The sequence below is a fragment of the Phyllobates terribilis genome, unplaced genomic scaffold (assembly GCF_046119375.1).
Source record: "Phyllobates terribilis strain yellow unplaced genomic scaffold, ASM4611937v1 Scaffold_3__8_contigs__length_932513732, whole genome shotgun sequence".
Lineage (NCBI taxonomy): Eukaryota > Metazoa > Chordata > Amphibia > Anura > Dendrobatidae > Phyllobates > Phyllobates terribilis.
The window spans coordinates 863,294,353-863,307,278 of NW_027362763.1; the positions used below are offsets into that span (position 1 = coordinate 863,294,353).

The 12,926-nt window shown below is 41.1% G+C and overlaps 1 protein-coding gene across 1 annotated transcript in view; it reads right to left on the reverse strand.

The window, feature by feature from the left end:
* The window catches only part of CRIM1 (cysteine rich transmembrane BMP regulator 1), an 869,940-nt gene that overhangs the window by 107,244 nt on the left and 749,770 nt on the right, over positions 1–12,926 (reverse strand). The gene's annotated exons all lie outside the window — the stretch shown is intronic.

The following is a 12,926-nucleotide window of genomic DNA, read 5'->3' on the forward strand; positions in this document are numbered from 1 at the left end:
GGCATTTATGTCTGATTGCACCGTAGAATGAGTCACAGTAAGCGCCATTTGGGGCCAGATAATTGTACAGAACAACAAGCGTGCTCTGCTGGTCTGTGGTTGGAATATTCTGTCTTTAAACAATAAGTTAGGAAAAAATTAATTCATGTACATAAAAATCATGCTAATGTTCTGGCCGTCAATAATTCAATCTGTTCAATTTGATCACCAATCAGAATGCACGGCCAGGAAAAAAGTAATCAGCAGAGCAACAAATCAATAGCACAGGTGTAATTTTTTTATATCAGTACTCCTATTTTTATTGGCTTGCATATCGTCCTAGATTTTTTTTTTCTCATTCAGCTGTACAAAATGAGAGAAATCTGGAGACTTTCGTCCTAAAACAGCACCACACTTGTCTACAGTTTGTGTGTGGTATTACAGCTCGGTCCCATTCACACAGCTGAGCTCACCATGAACTGCATTAAAATACTGCACCAAAATTGCATCAAATTAAATGGAAAACACGTATAAAAGTGCAGCAAAAAAAGCAATAATCAGAAAATATTGTTATTGCATATTTTGTTGTGGACACTTACATAAATCATAAGGAGCAGAAAAAATGCAGCATTTATGAAATGTGTGAACACAGCCTAAGACCTCTTCCCAGAATCATAGCTAGACTTAGAGCATACATGTCAAACTCTGGCCCACAGGGTGGTTTTATTTGGCTCGCAACACCAGAACCACCATTATTCTGTATGGAGAACTATGTGGGGCCATTATACTGTATGGAGAACTATGTGGGACCATTATACTGTATGGAGGACTATGTGGTGCCATTATACTGTATGGAGGACTATGTGGGGCCATTATACTGTATGGAGGACTATGTGGAGACTATTATTCTGTATGGAGGACTATGTGGGGGCCATTATACTGTATGGAGGACTATGTGGGGACCATTATTCTGTATGGAGGACCATGTGGGGCCATTATACTGTATGGAGGACCATGTGGGGCCATTATACTGTATGGAGGACTATATGGGCCACTATACTGTATGGAGGACTATGTGGTGCCATAATACTGTATGGAGGACTATGTGGGGCCATTATACAGTATGGAGGACTATGTGGGGCCATTATACTGTAAGGAGGGCTATGTGGGGACATTATTCTGTATGGTGAACTATGTGGTGCGATTATACTGTATGGAGAACTATGTGGGGCCATTATTCTGAATGGAGAACTGTGTTGGGCCCGTTATTCTGTATGTAGGACTATGTGGGGCCCATTATACTGTATACTGGTTGGCCCGCGACTTTGTCGAAGTTTTTCATTTTGGCCCTATGTGTGTTTGAGTTTGATATCCCTAATCAAGAGCAAAGATTCAGTTTACTGCTCTGGACCTGTATATAAATACACTGGGAAAGCAAGTTAGGTGCCTTCTAGAGCAGGGGTGGGCAATTAATTTTGCCAGGGGGCCGCATGAGAAATTGGGATGGTTTTAGAGGGCCGGACTAATATAATTAACTCCGTTCTACCCAATACTGTATATATACATATGCTATCTTTTCATAAACAAACAGTATGTTAAACAATGCAAAGATTTAAAATACAATGAAAATACGGAGGACCTAATTACATCATTATTTAATGATAAGATGTTGAACTGCAACCAGCTTGTGATTGTTCACTTTAGAAAATTGTTAACTTTAACAGTGTTTGGAAAAAACTTGCTATTTTAGGTCAAGATATCATGTTAGTTTTTTAACGAACGGCATCCCTTTAACTTCGTAAAGAACAGAAAATTAAACATTTCAATAACATGAAAATGTTCAATGAGAGTAATCTAGCCTGTTTTGGGCCTGAACAAGTTCATTGAAGTTAGGTTCAATATCTGAGGTGGATATGCGAAGAACAGCACACAAGTGATCATCACTGAGAGAGGATCTGTATCTGGATTTGTTGAACTTCATCAGTGAGAATGTTTGTTCACATACGTAGGTAGATCCAAAGAGAACCAACATCCTCTGAGCATGCCTCCTTATGTTTGGAAAGTTTTCCTCTTTGAGAGAAGAATAAAACTCCAGCAGTGATACTGATTTAAAAAGCTCTGCCAGTAGATTGTCAGACTGCAGATCAATGAGTTCTAACTGGACATCACTGGGTGCATTATCCACACAGCATGCAAAGGGAGAGGAAATCGTGTGCATTTCACTCTCAACTCCTTTGAAGTCTTCAAATCTTCTGGAAAATTCATCATATAAAGCCGCTAACATGGATGAATACTTGTCGAGGTGATCAGCTGATGGTGTGACTTCTTTCAGTGTTGGCACGTGAGTGAGAATTTTGTCCTTCAATTGGCTAGAAAGAAACTTCAACTTTCTCATGAAAGCTGTCACCAAGCTGAACATTTCATGTGCAAAGAGGCCTTTGCCTTGGAGCTTGCTATTTAGCTCATTCATTAGTGTAGTCACATCAATGGCAAAGGCCAGATCTGCCATCCAGTGCTTATCTGAGAACTCTGGGATGTCTTTGCCTTTCATCTTACAAAAATCCTGAATCTCAGCTCTCAGGTCCCATACTCTTTTAAGCACCTTTCCAAGGCTGAGCCATCTCACAGCGGTGTGGTAGCCTATGTCACTATGTTCACTTTCTTGCTCCTCCAACAGTGCAACAAACTGTCTGTGATTCAGCCCTCTTGCCCTGATAAAATTAACTGTCTTAGTTACAACATCAACAACATGGCTGATTTTTAGCACCGACTTGCACAGCACTTCTTGATGAATAATGCAATGCAAAAATATCAATTTCTGTTCTGGGTTTATTTCATTCACTTTATCTTGCATCCGCTTCAAAAGTCCAACGTTTTTCCCTGTCATATTTGGACAGCCATCGGTTATAAGGCTATGTGCCCACGTTGCGGACCTGAAGCATATTTTTTACGCTTCTCCCTGGCGGGAAAATCGCATGCGGATATTACATGCGGTTTTCCCGCCAGGTAGAAGCGTTTGTGAGGCGTCTTTGCATGCATTTCCGCATGCATGTTATCAAGCACTTCTCCAAGCATCACTTGGAAAAGTGCTTGACAACTTGTTCAGAATGGTAAAAAATAAAAAAATAAACTTTATACTCACCTTCTGATGCATTCTCTGCCCCGTCCGGAGTCTTGAGCGGCTCACGCTGTTGTGTGCAGGACCTGCGGTGACGTCATTGAGTCATGTGGTGGGTCACATGACTCAATGACGTGGCAGGTCCTTCAGACAACAGCGCGACGGAGGGAAAACATCAGAAGATAAGTATAAACTTTATTTTATTCTTTTTTTTACAGGTTCTTTGGTACCCAGGTCTGGAGGAGAGTCTCCTCTCCTCCAGACTTGGGTACCATCCGCACATTGATTCCGCAGCGCTTCCGCAAAATTAATGAACATGCTGCGGATTTTTGACTGCAGCATATACGCTGCGGAAAAATCCGCAGCATGGGCATTGACATTGCGGAATGCCATTGGGGAACATGGGGTGCGGATCTACATGCGTTTTTCAAGCGTTTACGCTGCGGAAATTCCGCAGCATATACGCTTGAAAAACGCTACGTGGGCACACAGCCTAACACTTACTAATTTGTTACATTTTAGGCCCAGTTTGTCCATGGATGCATTTACTTCGGTGAACAAATCACTCCCTGTTGTGGTACCTTTCATTGATCGCAAAGCTAACAGCTCTTCGGTCATCTCAAATTTTTTTGTTATTCCGCATACAAAGATAAGTAACTGGGCGGTATCACGGATATCACAGCTCTCGTCCAGAGCCATGCAAAAAAAAATAAAATCATCAACTTTGTTTTTCAGCTGAAACTCCAAATTCCCCGCAATGTCTTCTACCCGTCTTGTTACGGTTCGTCTGGAGAGGGGCACATTTGAAAAGGTTTCTTTTTTCTCAGGACAAATTATCGCTGCAGAGTCCACCAAACATTCTTTGACGAACTCCCCTTCACAGAATGGCTTACTGTTTCTTGCAATTTTGTGGGATATTACAAAGCTTGTCCTGACGGCTGCATCCCTGGATGTGTGGAGCTTTGTAAAAAATCCTTGCTGCCTTTGCAGTTTTGATAGCAAATCTTCAGATGCCCGTGCCTGCTCTGCCTCTGTCAAGTTCTTCTATTTCTCTGCATGTTTAGTCTCATAATGGCGACTTAAATTGTAATCCTTAAACACAGCTATCTGCTCTCCACAAACTAAGCATACAGCTTTACCTTTGGCTTCAGTAAATAAATATTTAGAAGTCCATTCCTTTTTAAAAACTCTGCATTCTGCATCAATCTTCCTTTTTTTAATGTTAGCTGACATATTTAAGGGCTAACTGTGACCCGCAGATGTCAGGGTCTACTCTGGTGCAAGGATGATAAAGCTCACTGCGTCTGCTGGGACTCCTGTGGTTCCTGATGTATCATGAGAACAGGAGTGGTACACACATACCACGTGCTTCCTCCCCTGTCCCCTGCAGCAGCCACTCTGTTCTTCTGACACTCGGGCAGAGAATCGGGACTCCCATTGGAAGAATTGTCTGCCAGAGTGTCAGAAGAACAGAGTGGCTGCTGCAGGGGACAGGGGAGGAAGCACGTGTACTCATCATTCCTCAGGAACCGGAGGAGTCCCGGCAGACGCGGTGAGCTGTATCCCGCGGCCGGTCACATACAGAAACATTCCCCCTTTCCTTTTCATAACCAGTGTAACACAGCCCAACTCACATGCTCCAGAGACCATACAGTACGCCTGCCCTGCAGGCTCTGGCGCAGCACCAAGGCCCCCACCACAGCCCCCCTATCCCCGCACTGACTTACATAGCCGCTGCTCTGTCAGCGGTGCGCGGGATGAGTCACCGCCTCAGTCCATCCAGGGATCCCAGCTTCAGAGGTTGCGAGCTGCCCCCGCCCCCTAGACCCGCCCCCTAGCGTCAGAGAGGACGCGCCTGGCGTGTCTATCAAGCGCCCGGCGTGTCTCTAAGTCACGGCAGAAGGAAGGAACCGGAGGAGTCCCGGCAGACAAGGTGAGATCATGCATCCTTGCTGATCTGCCGGAGCGCCTCCACGGGCCGGTCACTGACAGCCGGCGGGCCGGATGCGGCCCGCGGGCCGCCCCTTGCCCGGGTCTGTTCTAGAGCCTTGGCAAATGTCGTGCCAGTCCCCTCAAATTATGCCCTTGAATTTACGTATAGCATATATGTAAAGTTTCCAATATTAAGTTGACCACAGAAACTTAAGGAGTTATCGTCCTTTTAAATTTTATTTCATAAATAAATAGTACACATGAAAATAAATAGTTTTATAATATATTTCATCAGAGAAATCTGCTTCTTTCTCCTCTTGCACTGATCTTTCACTATCAGTTCATGGGTAAAATCTGTATTCTGCACAGGTTTTCCAATTACTGGGATGACAGTAGGTGCTTTTAAAATTCTATGGATGGAGGAACTAGAGGAAGTCACTGAGATTCTGCTGCAAGCTCTACTGAAACAACGAATGGATATGGATTAGTATAAATGTGGAGTTCAAAGCTAGCCATGCACCAGAAGAAGCCGCAGTGGTGAAACCCTAGTTGGGCTAGAGAAGGAAGCTCTGTATTGCAGTACCTCATTACTGTTAGCCTTTTTGGCCTATGCTCTCTATATTTGTTTTAGGATGATAAGAAAGTAAAGATGAATAATTTTACCCCAGGAGAAGAAAATATAACTTATCTTGGGCATCCAACATCTTGGAAGTGGACACACCTGATTGCTGAATCCAAATCTCTTGCTGTGTCCTTAGTCGGCACAAGATGCTTTGTTATTTCTACTGAAGCGACAGTTCCAGTTCTCCACAGAACTTTATGAGGTGGTCCACTACCTCAGTGATGGGAAAATTTGTATTCACTGAAGACAGATTTTACTGGTGAATTGAGGATTTGGAGACTGAATGATCATTTCAGGAGGAGGAAGAAGTGGGTTTCTCAGATAAGATGCATTACAAAGTTTCCAATTTTCAGATGTACAATTGATTTATGAAAAAATAAATAAATGAGTTACTCTTTAATACTTTGACAATCATCCCTATTACTGTCATCGTCCAATGATAACAGCAGAATATCAGAAAGTCCCATCAAACATAGGTCAATCTATGACCATCTAGAGCAGGGTGCCCCAACCTGTGGCTCGTGGATCTATGATGTGTGGCACGCGACTGTCAACTTGGTGCATTAGCACCAGGTCTAACAAACAGCTAAGAGGGGAAAGTCTCCAGATGGTGACTTTTTGGTGTAACCCCACAGAGACTAGCAGATCTGGATGTGCATATACTGGCCATGGGGGTGGAGAAATAGGATTCTACCAGACAAAGGGGTGTTCTTGAAGCTGTATGCGACAGTCTGGTGGGAGTGCTTGATGTGAGAATACTGATACTAAGAGGGGTACGGTGGAAACCCCTGGATGTAAGTATGTTTATTATAAGGGGGAGGGTGGAAAAAAGTCTTGGCATGATTTCTGGGGGGGTGGGGGTGGGTGGAGGGAGGTATTAGCTGTAAGTTTACCAGTAATGGGGGCTCTGGGTGTCACTACTCAAGAGAGTTCTGGATGTGGCTTACAACTATCTTTCAGAGCTAAATGTGGCTCTGTTAAGAAAAGTTGGGGACCACTGATGGAGTATAACTAGAGAAATGGTTCACTGTGCTATAATATACTGTGAAGATCATGAAGTATTATTATACATCATGCGACATTTCGGGACTAGCAGGACTATTTAAACCAAATAACCTGTACATTGAAGCCTCTTTCTATTATTAATGCTAAAATAAATAATGCATTTTTCAAAATATCAAAAATACGAAAAAACCGCGCCCAATGTCAAGTTTCAGGAAAAGAAAGAATTTTGAATGACGATACAGTTTTCCTTTAAGAGGAAGTCAATCAATGTATGCATTGTGCCACCATGTCCTGTAATAATGGCAACACTTCTGTCTATTGTTTAATTCTTCTTTCCCGTGTCAATGATTTCAATTATTGCAATATATACATCCTGTACAAATTGTCTGCATCACTCCGAAACAGAGTGATAAATGTTTAGTACATGCATTGCAGCTGGGAACGGCGTATTAATAGAGCTTGTGAGTCATGTTTGGTTTTCTTTATACTGTAGGGAAATGCGCTGGGTGTTAAATCTGGGCTGAAAGAAGAATATAACATTATGATTCTCAGCTCTTCTGGGAAGTCCCGAAAAGGGCACAAGATTTCTCAGAGATTAAACTTTTTGACTAAACCAACTTTGTACAGAACTTGGTCCCATGAAATACCAAACCACAGCCAAACAAGAGTGTCTTTGTAAATCTCTGAGCTCCAATTATGTTATGATATTTCAAGGGCATGGATTTAGTAGAGCTGTATTGCTCAACTTCACTTCGATTGCAGCCGCGCTGTATAATACTGCAATTATGCTGCAATTCTCATTACCTCTCTGAACATTAGGACTTGAGATGAAAGCTCAGAGAAGTAGAAAAAACCTAAGAGTAGTGAGAACCTAATAGGACCTTATAAATAGAATTTGTACCCATGTAATCACAGTACAGGCTTTTCTATGTTCTCATTTCATATTGATTAGGAGGAGGCTTACTAAAGCCTATAACTGTAATCATACAGTCTGGAACTTCAATGCAAGAAATGTTATCTTAGTGTATATACACTGTGTTCCAAATTATTATGCAAATAATATTTTCTCAGATTTTCCCAAATTAACTATATGAATTGCAGTCATTGTAATTTTCCAGTCAAATAACTATTAGAGTACAATTGAAAGGTTTTTGTACAAACTGCCTATGATAACAGTATATTTTAAAAAAAATAAAAAACTCAAACTGCACTCAAAATGCATGTTCCAAATTATTATGCACAGCAGAGTTTTCAACCTTTTCATTTTAATAAAGAACAAAGAAATGGTCATTTTTGAAATTATAAGCATTAGCAGGTTATTACAAACTGAAATCAAACAGTTTTCAACTCAAAACTTTCTTCTAGGTGATGTTACATTTGCACATAGGACCGCTTGTTCGAAAGGAGCTTCTGAACTCTCTCATTTATTGAATTTGTCAGGTTTTGGATGGTTTCTGCTTCAATTGTTTTGCATGAGGACAAAATACCCTCCCAGAGCTGTTGCTTAGATGTGAACTGCCTCCCGCCATCATAGACACTCCTTTTGATGATGCTCCAGAGGTTCTCAATGGGGTTGAGGTCAGGGGAGCATGGGGGCCACACCATAAGTTTGTCCCCTTTTATGCCCATAGCAGCCAGATATGCAGATGTGTTATGTGCAGCATGAGACGGGGCATTATCATGCATGAAATGATCTTGATGGTCCAGATGGATGGACTGGAGGATGGCTGGTTGATGGACACCCCATGCAAACACGGCTACGGCGCTAATAAGGAGGAGGTGGAGTAATGTTTTGGGCTGGAATCATGGGGAGAGAGATTGTCGGCCCTTTTAGGATCCCTGAAGGGGTAAAGATGAACTCCATAATGTATGTTGAGTTTCTCAAACAGCACTTCCTTCCATGGTTCAAGAAGAAGAACCGTGCATTCCGCAGCAAGATCATTTTCATGCATGATAATGCCCCGTCTCATGCTGCACATAACACATCTGCATCTCTGGCTGCTATGGGCATAAAAGGGGACAAACTTATGGTGTGGCACCCATGCTCCCCTGACCTCAACCCCATTGAGAACCTATGGAGCATCATCAAAAGGAGTGTCTATGATGGTGGGAGGCAGTTCACATCTAATCAACAGCTCTGGGAGGGTATTCTGTCCTCATGCAAAACAATTAAAACAGAAACCATCCAAAACCTGACAAATTCAATGGACGAGAGAGTTCAGAAGCTCCTTTCGAACAAGGGGTCCTATGTGCAAATGTAACATCACCTAGAAGAAAGTTTTGAGCTGAAAACTGTTTGATTTCAGTTTGTAATAACCTGCTAATGCTTATAATTTCAAAAATGACCATTTTTTTGTTCTTTATTAAAATGAAAAGGTTGAAAACTCTGCTGTGCATAATAATTTGGAACATGCATTTTGAGTGCAGTTTGAGTTTTTTATTTTTTTTAAAATATACTGTTATCATAGGCAGTTTGTACAAAAACCTTTCAATTATACTCTAATAGTTATTTGACTGGAAAATTACAATGACTGCAATTCATATAGGTAATTTGGGAAAATCTCAGGAAATATTTGCATAATAATTTGGAACACAGTGTAGTTATAACGAATGCCAAAAGGATGTTCATTTGGCATGGACCTAGCCCATTATAAGCTATGAGCACTGAACGGATTGGAAGAATTTACTGGCATTTAAAGGGAATCTGTTAACAGGTTTTTGCAACCCCATCTGAGAGCAGCATAATGTAGGGGCAAAGATCCTGATTCCAGGATTAAAAACTAATTTATCTGCTGCAGATCTAGCAGTTCTCTGAACGCTGAGCCCTGTATAACCCCGCCCACAACACTGATTGGCTGCTTTCTATGTACACTGTGCATAAGCAGAAAGCTGCCAATCAGTGGTGGAGACAGGGTTGGACTACTGCTGATAAAACAGTGATTTTATAAAAACGACACTAAACAGCCCAGTGAGTGACACATTGATGGAATCAGGGTGTCTGTCTCTACAGTATGATTCTCCCAAACTAGAGGGTAAAAGCATGGCGACAGATTCCCTCTAAGCTAAATGTGTGCCATACAGTGACCTTGGCCTTAGTTGTCCACTAAGATCTAGTGAATGCTAATGAATATATTACTAGTCATGTTCAGTTTTAAGCTCGTATTACCTTTGATGTTGTATTGAGCGCATCAATTGTCGCTACAAAAAGGGGCGCCATTGGCTCTGGCTTGAACACTAGGATTATGCACCTCCAATCTTGGCGACTGTGCTGGATCCAACTCTATTTCCAATGTTATTGATTGGGCCGTAGTATGTAGACAACTGTTTGGCTATGGTATTTTTGAGCATTTCACATGTAAATGGAATAAATGGCTCTATAATAATAAATAATAATAATAATACTTTTATAAAACCACCATTCAGACACTGTACAGTTGCTTGTGCACTGGATCAGTGTATTATTATTAATTGAAGGCACCGCACAGGTTCATACTCAGCCTATGGTTGTAGAATTAGAAACACATTTTGTGACACTACAGCAGCAAGGATAAATTTCCCATGTGGGCGTCAGCAGATGGAGCGGCACTATTACACACCGAAAGGAACAGAATGAGCCTCCTAAAAGCAGGAGCTGTTTACATACCAATGGGATGGGAATATTGCTATCAGTTGTTCAGGAATTCCCCAGTTATTCATCCTCTCAGTATGATAGTTACGTGGTATGCTAAACAAGTTCTAGAATTTATTGCCAAAATTACATAATTAAACATAATGGTAGAAAAATCTGCATAGTAATAATCTTAAGCTATCAAAATCATTAATGGCGGCGTCCACTTCTCAAATCTTTTTCAATCATTGAGGAATAGTAAAAGATTATACTCTTGAGGGGTTCAAGATGATCACAGCACACAAAAACAAAAAAGACATTAAGTTATTAAATTACCAGGGGAATTTAATGTACTGAAAGGTCCCTAAAAGGAAGCCTATGCTTACCTCTGCCTGTCAGCGGAGGTTGGCACCCTAACGTGTAGTTGAGTTGGCACCCCTGCTCAATGTATGCTGACTCTATTGGTCCCTGGCAATCCCTATATAGTCAGTTGGGCATGAACAAAGGAATATATATATGCATCAGGCTTTGGTACTTCGGCAAATTAAGATAAGTGGTTACCTTTCTGTTCATATAGAGACCTTATTGAAGTGTCATTGCATGTACACATAATAGAAGGGACGTTTAATCTTTTTGCTAGAGCTGCAACAACTATTTTGTATTTATTTATAAATGGAGGACTAAGATGAGTCCCTAATATCTTAAATACCTCAATTAAGCATGACTTTTATATTTTTTTATTTTGGTGTTTTTAATTAACTTTTGGGCTGTAAACAGTGATGTGGTGCCAATAATATCACTTACCCCTCTCTCTCGTCCTGTCTGGCTCCCTTTTCTTTTGAAATTAGTGTCTTATAGGAAGTAATAGGATCAGCTGACGAGGAGCGGTGGCGCCAATAAAAATTAGGGTGTCAACCTCCGCTGACAGGCAGGGGTGAGTATAGGGGTGGATTTAGGCCCCAGACAGCTATTTTTTCTTTCTTCTATTCTAAATCACCTGTCTGACCTTGTTCCCTCAAGGGTATTCTTGACACAACTCTACCGAGTGTTGCGGTGATACTGTGTGGAGTGACACCACGATATATACAGTGAAGGAAATAAGTATTTGATCCCTTGCTGTTTTTGTAAGTTTGCCCACTGACAAAGACATGAACAGTCTATAATTTTAAGGGTAGGTTAATTTTAATATCTCTCGCATGAGAGAATCAACGCTCGTGTGATCCCAGCCTAATAGTTACAGTTATAATAATAATGAATGAATTCTGTATTTATAAAACGCCACCATATAAAGTGGGGGAAATAAGTATTTGATCTCTTGCTGTTTTTATAAGTTTTCCCACTGAAAAAGACATGAACAGTCTATAATTTTAAGGGTAGGTTAATTTTAACATTGAGAGAATATCCCCCCAAAAAATCAAGAAAATCACATTGTATAACTTATATATTTTTTTTTTGCATTTTGCAGTGAGAAATAAGTATTTGATCCCCTATAAACCATTATGAGTTCTGGCTCCTACAGACCAGTTATACGTTCCTAATCAACCTCCAATAACAGTCATTGCTTTTCAGAAAATTGATAGCTAGGATCCATTTACACTGCATAATTACCATGAATGAGCGTTTACTAGGAATGATTGTTTCCCCAAAATCGTGCACTCTAAACAGGCTAGCAATCACCCGATGAGCCAACAAAACACTCAGTGAAGATGATTTGTTCTTGGTTGCCCGAGTCCTGTTTACACAGGAGGATGGGCTGCCAAGAACGATAATCTTTTCGTGAGCGTTTTGCTTGTTTGTCTATCCATCATACTGCTGGGAACTATTACCAATCATTGAGTGCGTATCTGAAGCCGGATCAGCCTGTGTAATGAGGTTACTAAACAACTGCCAACCGGCAAGCATATTGCCCGTCGTTTCACACAGGGTTCCCCAACTCCAGTCTTCAAGGCCCACCAACAGGCCGGCCATGTTTTCAGGATTTCCTTAGTATTGCACAGGTGATAATCCCATCACCCTCACAGGCAATAATTCCATCACCTGTGCAATACTAAGGAAATCCTGATAATATGGGCCTTGAGGACTGGAGTTGGGTAACACTGGTTTAACACAGTAACACAGCACATTGCACAGTGTAAATGAGCCCATACTCTCTTGTCTGGGCTGTAAAGATGAGCTTTATTCAAGTGAACTGAAAGAAAGCACTGTCATCCATGCAGGCATCCATGTCTATATCACCAACACAAGCTTTCCCATATCTATTTTGCAGCAGCTCTTGGTGACAAAAATAAGAATGTTCATTACAAGATGTGTTGATACTAAGTAGCATACATTACATCAGTACAGGGCCTATTTAATAAAAATACATCTTAAACAATTTGCACAAAGTTTGTAAGGTATACTCTTTTCCATTGAATCAGGGATAACTTAAAGACCACTGTGGGCCTGAGCATAGAGAACCTGAGAAAGAGATCTGGAAAACCCTATCTGAATGATGCAGAGGTCGAGCATAGGGACTTCCACTTTTTTTCATTGTCTATTGGACTGCATGTATAGTGAAAGAAGTCTTAAACAATTTGTATAACGTTTGTAATTTATACTTTATCCACTGAATGGGGAATAACTTACTGATCTTGGGCACTGACTTACTGAGCACTGAGAGCTGG